General features: G+C 38.7%; 1 long non-coding RNA gene across 1 annotated transcript; it reads left to right on the top strand.

Annotated features, from left to right (window-relative positions):
- Positions 1 to 1,601: 1,601 nt before the first annotated feature.
- LOC149639891 (uncharacterized) lies at positions 1,602 to 2,248 on the top strand. Its single transcript, XR_016372321.1, has 3 exons — positions 1,602 to 1,791; positions 1,845 to 2,040; positions 2,120 to 2,248. It is a non-coding gene; the product is annotated as an uncharacterized LOC149639891 (long non-coding RNA).
- The last annotated feature ends 10,631 nt before the right edge of the window (positions 2,249 to 12,879 follow it).

The following is a 12,879-nucleotide window of genomic DNA, read 5'->3' as shown; positions in this document are numbered from 1 at the left end:
GCGCGCCAAATGAAAAAAGTTTGCCCATCAAAATGCCTTACTGAAGGCTACAGGGAAATATCCATGAAGCGTAAGCTTCTATTATAAATCCATGGCCTAAGTAAGGCAACTTAAGCCTTGGTCGAAACTAACATCTAAAATATAAATTATAAAGGTATCTTAAGTATAGAATTTCAACCGTGACACATAATTAAACGAAAATTAGACCCGCCAGAGAAGTTTTCAATAAATATAGTGTTATATTTATTGAAAAATATCAAGTTAAAGTTTCAAGGCGGTGAAATGGCAAATTAGCGTCGTCTACTGTAGAGTAACGAACAATTAGCGTCGTCTGCTGTAGAATAATCTTTTGAGGTACTTACATTTTTAATTAAATTAACATACTTAGACTTAATTAAATTTGATGAAACTTGAAAAAGGCACACCTTGAATAGTTACTTGTTAATTTAAAAGTATTCCGAAAGCTAACTTCCATGTAGTTTTTAAATGACTCGATGTACAGGAGCACCAAAAACCCCATGTTATTCCTATGGGAAAATCGGCGAAAATCTGTGAATTTTCATTTAACATTACGGGAGGGTGTGGGATCTTATCTAGAAGGGCCTACCGGCCCTCTAGAATTGTAAAGGTTAAGGGGTTCATTTTAATTATTGTAAAAGTAATGTGTCTAATTGAAATAAATAATAAAAGACTGGTCAGTTACCAGTACATCTGAACAAACAAATAACCGATATCTGAGCTACTTTCCTTACCTTTAATTACAATCATTAATAAAAAAAAAGGGATTACCGCTTTTGGCCGTTTAACACGTTCACGGTCTTCCACTAGGTTTGAACTTATTTCGATCATTGCCTTATGCTCAATAATCGAATAACCACAATACTAGTGCTATAATTCTGCAAAATCTCCTTGTTTTTCGGCCTACTTTTGAGAGCCCATAACGTCGCAACGAAGCGCTTTACCCCAAAACGTCATAGGACCTTTCGGACTCCTTTTGACCCAAGGAACATGCCTGTTAATTTGTGCCAGACTTTCCAGAAACACCCTGTATAGATTTTTCAAGTGTGAATGCTGATAAAAATTCATTTAAGAGTAATTACTTTTTCGGCATTTTGAAAGTAAGTTCGGTTTACAATACATTTCTTTGGTGTTGAAGTGAGCATTGTTGTTGACTCCACCGCAAAGAATATGTTAAACTTCAAATCGACCCTTAAAGAATAAAATCAGACATAATTCTGATTTATTTATTGAATGTTACACATTTTGTCACCATAAATGTTATACTCATCATTGAGAAAGCAATCGATTTTTAAAATATTTTGAGCGCCTTGCCGTGATCGTGATGCCTATGGGTGGGGGAGGGGGTGGAGGGGCAGCCAAAAAAGGTGGGGAAAAAATAAGGCAGAGTGATAAGGAATAGATACTCTTTCGGACCGCTGTATTCCACTGTATGACGAAAGCATGTCTGGATTTTTTTAGGGGGAGTGTCTTAGGACTTCCGCAGGTGCATTGAGGCAAACTTAAACCGCGACACACGGTTTCCATTGTTTATCACTCCGTATTTCTTTCGGCTAGTACTCCAGGAAATCTAGGCACGAAAAAGGCCAAACCTTGAATAAATTAGGAGAAAGCTGAATTTTTGCACAATGCTAGTATATGATGACCTCATCAAAATAACAAAAGTCCCCAGTAATCTGAGTGGTGCTTCCCCCGTTTCATCCCCCTTTATATCAAATAGCCCAGGACTTCTAGGGTTTGACCTAGAACATTTGAACATAAAGATGAAAATTGGTACATGTGTTGTTTTGACCCAAAAAAAATATACTAAAAGTCCCCTGCTTTAGAGCGCGAGCTTTCGCCGCCATCTTGGAAAATGGCCGCCGGGAATGCCAGCTACAATGTATTCCACGTTCTTCTTCAAAAATTATGAAAATTGGTACACATAATGATTGGAACCACATGAACATCATGACAAAATTTTACAGCTCTGTGTTCAATAGTTTGGTCGCCATATTGGAAAATGGCCGCCGTGAATGCTAGGTACAGTATATTTCACCATGTTGTTGGAAAATTATGAAAATTGATAGGTATTATAATCAGAGCTTTGTGAACCTCATAGTGAAATATTGAAGCTATTAATCAGATAGTTTGGCCGCCATGGTGGAAAATGGCCGCCATCAATGTCATATAGATACAGTATATGGTTCAAAAATTATGGAAATTGGTAATAATTATGTTGAAGACCGTCTAAACATCATAATTGAATATTGAAGTCCCCTCCCCATCATATTCCATATTGAACCTAAGGAACCGCCGTCATGGCACACGGGATCGGCCAGCGGTCCTGACAAACGCCACTTGAGCAAATGACAGAAGCAGGACACCGTCAGCGGCGAGCCCAGTCAGGAGGTGGGCGGTGACAGGGAAGGATTAAGGCAGCAGAAGACTCGAGAGGACGGGGGAGTTATCTCCAAGCACAACAGTGCCATACGGACCAAACAAATAGTGTATCCGCGACCCCGAGAGGGTTGCCAATAGCGGGGGCGAACCAAGGCAACACCTTGGCGGGGCCGAAGCGGCCCAGCAAAACCTTCACGGAATGGGGCAAGGAACGAACCCAAGAAACTCCCGAACCGTCACACCGAACTCGGGCCCCCTCCGCCACGACAAGTCCTTTGCGTTAAAAAGGTTAAGAGATCACTTCTTTCATTTATGTGTTGTAACTGAGTGTGGTTATTATAAGGCGTGGTTTAAAATAATGTCAGATAATCAACATCTTACAAATTTGTTGCGCTTTTTAAATGACCATATTGCATCTAAGGAAGCCATAGCTGCTGCCTAAGAGAGATTTCTTTTCGGTTTTTTTAGGGTGATAATTGACACGTCACGCTTCAACTATGTAGATATTACACGTATAATGGAACCGTTGCCACACATACTGTCAAGTCCTCATTTGATCTCGCCAAGCTTCATCCAAAAACCGACGCCGCAAAACTACATTTTTTTCCGAGCGTATCTTCAAGTCCAACAATAGCTAGGAAACGATTTAATCCCGAACAGTGGGGATTGGTTTGCGTTCGCGAAAGTTGAAGACCCATTCACACCATTCTCCTTCCGGCATCAGATGAACTTATAACACTCATTATTTGTACCTGCAGTCTGCAGAACATCTAGTATAAAGAACTGTGAATGTAGACGATCTGGATTAGCTTTCTGGGCATTGTGTGGCCATTGTCAAGGTATTAGGAATTTCAAAAAGATTTATATATTTGAAATATATTTAGTATTTCCAGCAGTCATTTTCGAAGATGGCGCCCAAACTATCAGTAGCACGTCTTCAATATTCAAGTATGATGTTTAGACGGTCTTCAACATAATTATTACCAATTTCCATAATTTTTGAACCATATACTGTATCTATATGACATTGATGGCGGCCATTTTCCAACATGGCGGCCAAACTATCTGATTAATAGCTTCAATATTTCACTATGAGGTTCAAAAACCTCTGATTATAATACCTATCAATTTTCATAATTTTCCAACAACATGGTGAAATATACTGTACCTAGCATTCACGGCGGCCATTTTCCAATATGGCGACCAAACTATTGAACACAGAGCTGTAAAATTTTGTCATGATGTTCATGTGGTTCCAATCATTATGTGTACCAATTTTCATAATTTTTGAAGAAGAACGTGGAATACATTGTAGCTGGCATTCCCGGCGGCCATTTTCCAAGATGGCGGCGAAAGCTCGCGCTCTACAGCAGGGGACTTTTAGTATATTTTTTTGGGTCAAAAACAACACATGTACCAATTTTCATCTTTATGTTCAAATGTTCTAGGTAAAACCCTAAAAGTCCTGGGCTATTTGATATAAAGGGGGATGAAACGGGGGAAGCACCACTCGGATTACTGGGGACTTTTGGCATTTTGATGAGGTCATCATATACTAGCATTGTGCAAAAATTCAGCTTTCTCCTAATTTATTTAAGGTTAATGTCTAGATTCCCTGGACTATAGGGTTGACGTTATGGTGACGTGAAAATTCCATTTAACGGTGCCAGCCAGTCTGGGAAATAAGGATATTTTTTTATTATATTTTTTAAACAAGTCATTGGAAGCAGTGACCCCCTAGTGTCCGAAATAATAAACTGATCCCCGCCTTTGTTCTTCTATAGATTAGAAATTAATAAACTGGTCTCGAAGAGCATTAACCCCCACTTCTTGAATTTAAAAACTAGTCCAAGCAATTAATAAACTAGTTTTGGACCAGAGGAACTGTGCTATTTCCCAGACTGCTTCCAGCGCCTTCCGTATTTCGAAATAACGTAATGGGGTATTTTTTATAAAAGTTTATTTCACAAAATATTCATTAGGAGAAAAATACTGTGTAAAATACCAAAATCAACTTTAATCCTAGAAAAATTCTTTAGATGACTTATCAATTAATCTCAGCAAATATCAGTAACTAAGGTTAGTAAAGTCTCCACGGGGAAATTAAATTTGGAAAATATATTCGAAATCCGAGGGGCCAGTCACTAAGCGTAATAGCTGTACACGCAGTACCTTTGAAAGTGCTAAAATCCGTAATCGGTATACAGGGAATTTGAGAGTGATTAGCCCCTCGATGAAGGCTTATACCCAAACCAAATTAAAAGAAATATTTTATATTTAAACGTTCGGCTTACCTCTCTTTTTGCAAATTCATAAATCTGCCAAGCCTGACGTGGTAACTAAATACTGTCCTGCGAAGATCAATACTTGGCTCCCAGGCAAAAAATTGAGCCATAACAGCCGCTGATAGATCCGCGTAACAATGCACCATTTTTGTACATGTCATGGCCGATATTATAGTTTTTTCCTGAGCGTCATTTAAATAACAGAAAGCACATATTTTTATTAAATTATCGGTATCCTTCCTCCGTGGTTTACGCCAAAATAGTTCTCTTAACGAATTAGGCCATCTGCTGAAATCCCCAATTTCAATTTCCAGCTCGGCCCAACCATTTCTGGCATACACTGTTTGCGTTACTTTATCGGTCATGTTTAACGAATAAGCGTAAAAACTAGAATGAATTCGTTTTTGGTAAAGTGACAAGGAGTTACACCCCAGGCCTTAAACGTATTAGTAAAAGCCCGTTCACATTACCCAACTTTAGTCAGCTGACAAAGCCGATCTGACCAGTCAGGCCAGATTGTCAGGCAATATGAACGTTTCACCCAACCGTACTACTGTCAGGTTCAAGCTCAGATTTTAATCGGGTAGGTAGGCGATTGGAGTCGGGCCGGCTAAAGTCAGAGAGGGAGCAAACCAATCACAATAAGCCTTGGCTATTACGTCATGGTGCACGTGCTGTTTTTCTTTCAGCTCGAAAGAGAGACCCGAGAGTATCGGCCATTTTTTAATTTTATAATTAAAATGATTTCGGGCCTTGGCCATTTGTTAAAATGGGTAAATTATTAAGTTTTAATGGTTGTTCCTCATTGAATATTATCAGAAGTAATATAGTAGGGAAGTTTCCTATATTACCTCTGATATTATTGACCTTTATTATGTTCTGAACTGCAGAAATTTAGTGGGAATAGCTTTTGATGCTCGTAAAGTAGTCGAAATTTTTCGAGAATATGAGTTTGAACATTTATAATCCAAAACAAATCACTCCTATTATTATGTACTGCTTTGTACACCCTCTTGTGTTTCAAAGGTAGCCGGCCCGACTGGTTGGGTGGTGTGAACGAGTGACCTGACTAGGCTAAATTGGGTGACAATTCGGCCTGACAAGTCTATGATTTGTCAGCTGACTAAAGTTGGGTAATGTGAACAGGCCTGTACAAACTTCCACTAGTCTCGAATTTGATTGGCTACCGTGATGACGTTAAACGCTTCAGTAATAGAAAAGTACCTTTCATCCTTGAATATTATTATAGAAAGGCTAATGATACACATATATGAATAAATTCATGATAAATTCATGATAATTGTAATTTAAGTTGTATTTCAAAAAACTACTCAACGAAGGTTTTCCTTACAAAAGAACATTTTAAATCTTTGTTGGTTTTTAGATGTTATTAAAAAAATTCCATCAATTCTTTGTTGCTAGCCTTGTCCGAATTGTATCGTTGGTATGGGTGGCCGTTGTTTCTTCTAGTACGACTTTGTTGACCTCGGGTCCGACCGACCCTGACAGTGGGAAGATCAGGAATATTCCTAATTTAGTGTCCTGGAGAGTGACAATGGTTACTTTTTTTCTTTGGGATGACATCCCTTTGGGTGCTGATTGGCTCGTCACATCTTTTTGGGTGTTGTTTGAATCGTTACTTTTAGCGACATCAATAACCTCATTCTCCTTCAAATTACTCTCATGAGATGTGGCATCGTCACTAAAGAGTTTCCCTTCCTCGGAAATTTCCATTTTTCCTTCACTATTTTCTTTCTCAAGAACTTAAAATACATAATTATATACTAGGTATAAAACGGATATTCAAAATCAGAATTCTATGATAAACCCAAAAAACTATTAATCACCGTTCTATTCTAATACATTCCTAATCGTCCGATTGTATCATTATACACCATTAACCCACAGATGTAATTTACTGGTATAATTAAAGTGTCAAATAAAAGTTAATAATATCGTAAACGACTAACTTTTACTTACATGGGACATTTTTAATGGCCACGGCGTGTTCCACGAAAGTTCAGGTTAGAATGATTTGCTACCCCAAGAAACTGCGTTATGGCGCCAGCTTGATTAGACTAAACGCTTTCGTAAAGAAAGATTGTATTATAAACACTACTTTCTTTTCAATGAGGGTTAACATTGTGTATTCATCCGTCTTAGCTTTATTCATTTCATCAAGCGCAGCCATCTTGGCAAACGAAACGAAAGTGCGGTTAGTGGAAGAATGGTTAAATTGGCCAAACGATGATTTTCCTCATCCAGCTAAGCATAGCGGGTGAGTACAAAAAGAGAGGGGTCGGTCGTATCTCTCTATTGTATTTTTTCAGCCAGAACCAGAACTTCAGAAAGGAAATTTTTGGAAAGAGAAATGGCTACTCGTACGAGGTGAGAACATTTAATATGTTATGGTTCATTTTTATTGGTACTATTTATGGGTTCGGAAATTGCATATTTTCGCGAATCCTCGCCAGCAAATTACAATTCAGGGTTATTATTGTTCATACAAACAGATTCCGTAGACTTGTTAACAAGTGGAAGTCCCAGGCTTTTGCACAACAGATGTCATAGACATGTTCACATCAGATTCCATAGACGTTTAAAAACACAAGTCAAAGACCTGTGCCCAAAAACATTCTATAGACTTGTTAATAGGTTTATTCAATTAGGGGTTACTATTATTTTTATATTATAAAAAAACGTTAGAAGAAGAAACGTTATTCTGTGCCGTTTTTATTACTGAATGATAGAGGGTATTATAACCTTTGACTATAACGTCCACATGATACGAGTTAATATAAGTTAACATTTTTAAAATTCGGTGCTTCAAAGTCTTAATCCCTTGTTAGACGGACAGTGAACTTTTTCAGGCAGAACCATATTTTTTTCGAGCAGTGGAATTAACAAATTCTTTGTCCATATAGGACCAAACTGCTCTTTGATTAGCTTTCTTTATAATAATTTTAAAGCCTTTCATAATTTCTGTCGATTGTGTCCTTTTTAAAGGTATTACAGTCTATCACTATACTAGCAAAAAAATGAAAATTATCAATGTACTCTGAAATTAACCCAAAATTAACCCAATCAATCTAATTTTGTTGGATATTATACACATTTACGCCTTTCAAGTTTTTAATACGAGTTTTATGCAATATATACGAATCGGTGGAGAAAGGATTTAATGTTTTGTTCTAATCCTGCGAAAGACGCATGTTTGCTATTGCGATGACTTGTTTCGAGAATTTCATTCCACCTTTCCATAACGAATAATAGCTCAGTTGGCCATGTCTCTTCTTTAGAAGTTCCGTAATTTAGCTTTAGTCATGTTGACTAAGAAATTAGTCAGACTTGAAGAATTGAATATGTTATATTTAAATGTCTTGTTGATGAGTTATTAAAAATATTTTATTAGCTATTCCCTATGAAACGTTCAGGCATGTCTAAATTTTTATGACTTTGGGTCGTGGTCGAACCATTTAAATTGCATTTTTATCATTGGAATTAATTTTTAGAGTGATTTATTGCTTTTTTTAATTGAGCTGAGTAGGCCACAAATCGACTTCTCTCCTGCACAATCATAGTGTGACTCACAGTCATGAAAAACTATCGGGTCACAGCTTAAGGTAGATTTTATTTTAAAAATGTACACTGGTTTTTACGACCTGGTAGAGAAATTCGGGACAAAAGATATTTTTAGAAGACGTGAAGATATCAAAAGATATTTTCACAATACCTATTTCAGAATCTCTAAAAACGCTTTAAATTAAATAGACCGAGTGGGGCAAAGAAAGGCGGTGGTCAGGGACTCGTTGTGGCGGGTACTACCCCGTGTCGCCTTGTGCGTTCTTGCGACGAGCACATGAGGGTAGAAGTACAATGCGGAGTTGGAGTTGTTTACCTATCGACGGATAAAGAGGACTTCAGTTGGAATGCCAGAATTTTCCAATGTCTCGCGAGGGATTTAGCCTGATTAAACATCCTGGGTCGCAAACCGGTTTGCATCTTGGGAGATTTTAACGCGCACATTCCTGACTTGGATGGTCGAGACAATCAAACGGGTCACAAATTGGTGTCATGGGTCATCGATCACGACCTCACGATAATAAATACTCTGAACGAGGTATGCGTTGGCTGGATGACTTGGTCGGCGCGGGGGCTGGCTACCACCATCGGTTATGCCCTTGGCATTGATCAGTTCATCCAGAAACTCTCGCGCATGGACATTGATGAGGATGGTTTATTTAGCCTTGGCAGTGAACATAACGCGTTAACACTGACTTTGAATATCTCTGGTCGACGGCGCACATCCGTCGTCCCGGCGTGCTCCAGACCGCGTTGGCGGACGGGTAACCCTCAAAAACTGGAAGAGTACAAAACGACGGTCAACGAAGCCTTGAAGGGTACGCCGTCTTTAAAACTAGACGATTTTCAATCTATCGTACTATCCGCGGCATCAAACACGCTAGGCCAGACATCGGGTACTGGTACGCGGGGCCCTCAAAAGCGTTGGTTTGACCAAAAAATCAAGCTGGCCATCCAAAAACGCAAGGAGCCAAACCGTCTCTATCGCAAAACAGTGCGTGAACTTCGTCACCCTAACAGTCCTTTTTCACCGGCATATGTTAAGGAGCTTTGAAACTCTTTCTGCGCTCTAAACGGGATGTGACGCGGTTTTTTGCGAGTAAAATAAGTGAAGTAAATAGAGCCATAGAACGTGACATTCTGTCTGATTAACGCTTGGCGGGCAAGAAGTTTTGGAGGTTATTTAACCCACCTCCCACGCCCTAGACCGTGGCGGTTGTAAAGGCGAAGAATGGATCCACAGTTTTGTCGGGTCCGGCTGCCATAAGAACGAGGATCTCAGAGTTCTACCGGACGGAGGAAGCCGCTTTCTTAAAGTGCCAGGCTTCTATTTCCGGGCTGGTTGACCGAGTGGGGCTACCTTATAATGGCTCGCTAAATGAGGACGTTGTCATCCAAGTTGATGCTGCGTTAGCCGCTCTTCCAACGGGTAAAGCCGCAGGCGACGACGTTATCTCCTATGAACTCCTAAAATCTCTTGACGGGTGCTCACGACGGGTTTTATGTCATTTGTTTAGTGGTGTCTTACGGCATTCGGCTACCCCAAAGTCATGGGGGCTCACGGAATTAAAACTTTTATTTAAAGGTGGAGGAAAGGACGCTGAGAATCTCGCTTCTTTCCGACCAATCGCCCTGTCACAGTGCATATCTAAATTATTTGTAGCGATTGTAAAGGCTCGCTTGGAACGCTTTGTTGAAGATAATAATATTTTAGGGGAGTTGCGGAACGAGTTCAGGAGGGATAGGAGAGGTGCAAATATATTTTTTAGTGGCTCAGTTTATGGACACTGCTAGAATTGAGCAACGTCCGGTGTTTTTTGCTTTCCTAGACTTACGTAAGGCTTACGACAGCGTCACCCGGCCGCGTTTGTGGTCGGTTCTAGTATCCCTGGGAATTCCAGTTACTTTCCTAACCGTTCTGGCTACACTATACGAACATGTGCAGTATCACTTTTGGATGGGGGCAGTAGTCACGTACTTCATGCCTAGTAGAGTAGGGTTCAAACATGGGTGTCCTCTCTTCCCGCTTCTTTTTGCTTTATACCTAGAACCATTAGATAGGGCCCAGCGAACATCTAATTTTGGGTTGCCTCTTCGATACCCTAGCAGCACAAATTAGGAACTTAGAATCCTAAGCAATATTACTTTAAAATTAACCTTTTTCAGTATTGCAGCCTCTAATTGTTTTACACGGTTTTCATAGGACAAGTAATACGCCTGCAAAAAGGTATACTGAAGAAAGTCATAGCGTAGAATAAGGGCGTTTAAAATTACATGATCCAATTCTACGGGTGGAATATCTTGTCGCTCGCTATAAGTGAATGATGGACCTGCATTAGGTTGAGTATCGGTGTCAAGCTCCATTGACTCAGATTTGTTGCATTGTTGATATGATTCCTAAGTTTTTAAAATATTAATACTCCGACAATTCTTTCTTGTCTACCATCGTGTTCAATACATTTTAACCGTGAGACTCATTTTGAACTTCAATGCAGAGAGCAATGTCTTCCACTTGCAAAACGTCATCCATCGTGATCACCACATGGTGTAATTACTTCAGTTTCAGACGACTTACCAACAGATGTGGATGAACCTAAGTTATCGCTATTTATGCTAGCCCGACTGTATGGTTTCTGTAATTAACGATTAAAAGTTTGAAAACACCATTGGAGTTGCTGAAAAAATTCTTTAATTAAATACAATTCCATCGCTTAGGTGTGGGTTTGGAGCCACGGGGAAAAGTAATGGAGGAACCGCCAGTTTTGTACAAAAGTCTTATTTTGGTATCTTTCCGATAGTCCGACATTTGAAAGTGATTGCTACAAAGCGCGTAATTTTTCCCTGGAGCCCAAATTAATTTTCCTATGACTTTGAGCCGTTTTACTAATGAATTGGTTTGATCAACTGGAAATCTTTATTTGATGTAACAGTGAGAAAAAAATTAATATAAAACGGCAAAACAATTCTTGCGCTTTGCTTACTTGTGCCATGAAACCTTTTTATTTCTCCCTGTATTTTCACATTCCTCAATGGAATATTTTTACTTATTTTTTACTATCACTCTTTTAAATTAGCACAAGAAAGTGTTATTTTAAATAATAAATAGTTTTTATTAGGTTTATAAACTACGTTTAAATACGATGTGTGTGAAACCTAAACGTAGTTTTAAATGGTTCACGGGTAGTTGAGCGGTTTTCAAAAGAGCGTTTTGGAATAAAGCGGTTCCCAAAACAGCGGTTTGCAAAACCGCGTACAAGCAAAACCGCGGTTGCTGTTTCCGCGTTTCTCAATACAGCGCTATTTTCCAAAACAGCGGTTGCTGTTTCCGCCCAAACTGTGATTGATAGGGAGGGAAATATCTATTATATTAAGTATATAGGACAAAGAACAATAATATGCAAAAAGGAGTAATGTTATATCGGAAGTAAATATAAAATATAATTTTTTGGAAAAGGCATATTATTTTGGGAAGTTATTGAAGATAAACAACAATATTTTGGAAAAGGCGTACTTTCGTACGCTCAAGATATAAACGCTGTAATCAAAATGCGCTAAAACGAGAAATGGCTATAATGGCAAACGCGTTTATGAAAAAGCCGTTTTGGACAATGCTGTTTTGATAACACGCCCAATCGATAACATACCGTTTTAAATTGCGCTATTTCGCGCCAAAATAAAAGTTTTAAAGTGTTTAATTTTCGCGCCAAAAGGAAAATATTGAAAATTCTAGTTATGCGCCACACACATAGATGGCGCTACCGACGAATGATAAAGTATACTTGTTGAAAAAACAGGGCGCGCGAAGCGTAGATTTGGTGTGTAATTCTAGGGGGCTTATATGTTCCAAGTTCTTTGTAGAGACCCTGGCTGAAGCTATAACTTCCCAAGGAGATAGGCAGAGAGAAAATGAATCGGTTAATATCACGGGAATGTTTAATAGAGAATCATTGCCAAAATTTGAGGGAAAACCGGAAGAGGACCCTCTTAGATTTTTGAATGAGGCAGAGCAATGTCTTGCCACGGGAAGGCTAACCGAAGCTAAAAAGCTTGAAACTCTCCCGTTGATGTTAGGGAACAATTTAATTTGCTGGTGGAATAGAGTAAGTCCGACCATAACGACTTGTTCTGACTTTAGAGACGCGTTTTTAAGGCATTTTTAGGAAACGATTATAAAAGACAGTTAAAAAGAAAAATATTGAATAGTAAACAAAAATTTCGCGCCAAAATAAAAGTTTTATAATGTTATAAACATCGGTTCCATAATCGCGGTTGGTTCGGTTAGGAGTTGCTAGGTGAAAAATTTGAATCGGTAGACAAACGGGTAAAACTGAACAAAATTATAATGATTTATTCGTCCTTGATAAGTTAAAAAATCGCACGGAAATTACTAAATTATTTTTAATTACGCACAGTTCATTTAAATAGCACAAAGTTCTGACTTAATTGGCACTAAAATTCTTATTTTAAGAGCACTAATTCTCTTATTGTTTCTTAAAAATTGCTCAAACATTTTTCTTTTATTTCTAGTTTACTGGGGCTTTTCAGGGCCAAGCTCGCACAAAAGTTTCTTAAAGTTTTTCAACGCTCAAAATATTTCTTATATTTTCCAGAG

Source organism: Phalangium opilio, unplaced genomic scaffold (assembly GCF_054372755.1).
Source record: "Phalangium opilio isolate 3A_F unplaced genomic scaffold, DU_Popi_V2 ptg000094l_1, whole genome shotgun sequence".
Lineage (NCBI taxonomy): Eukaryota > Metazoa > Arthropoda > Arachnida > Opiliones > Phalangiidae > Phalangium > Phalangium opilio.
The sequence above is the reverse complement of the archived record's forward strand: the minus strand, read 5'-3'. Positions and strand labels throughout refer to the sequence as shown.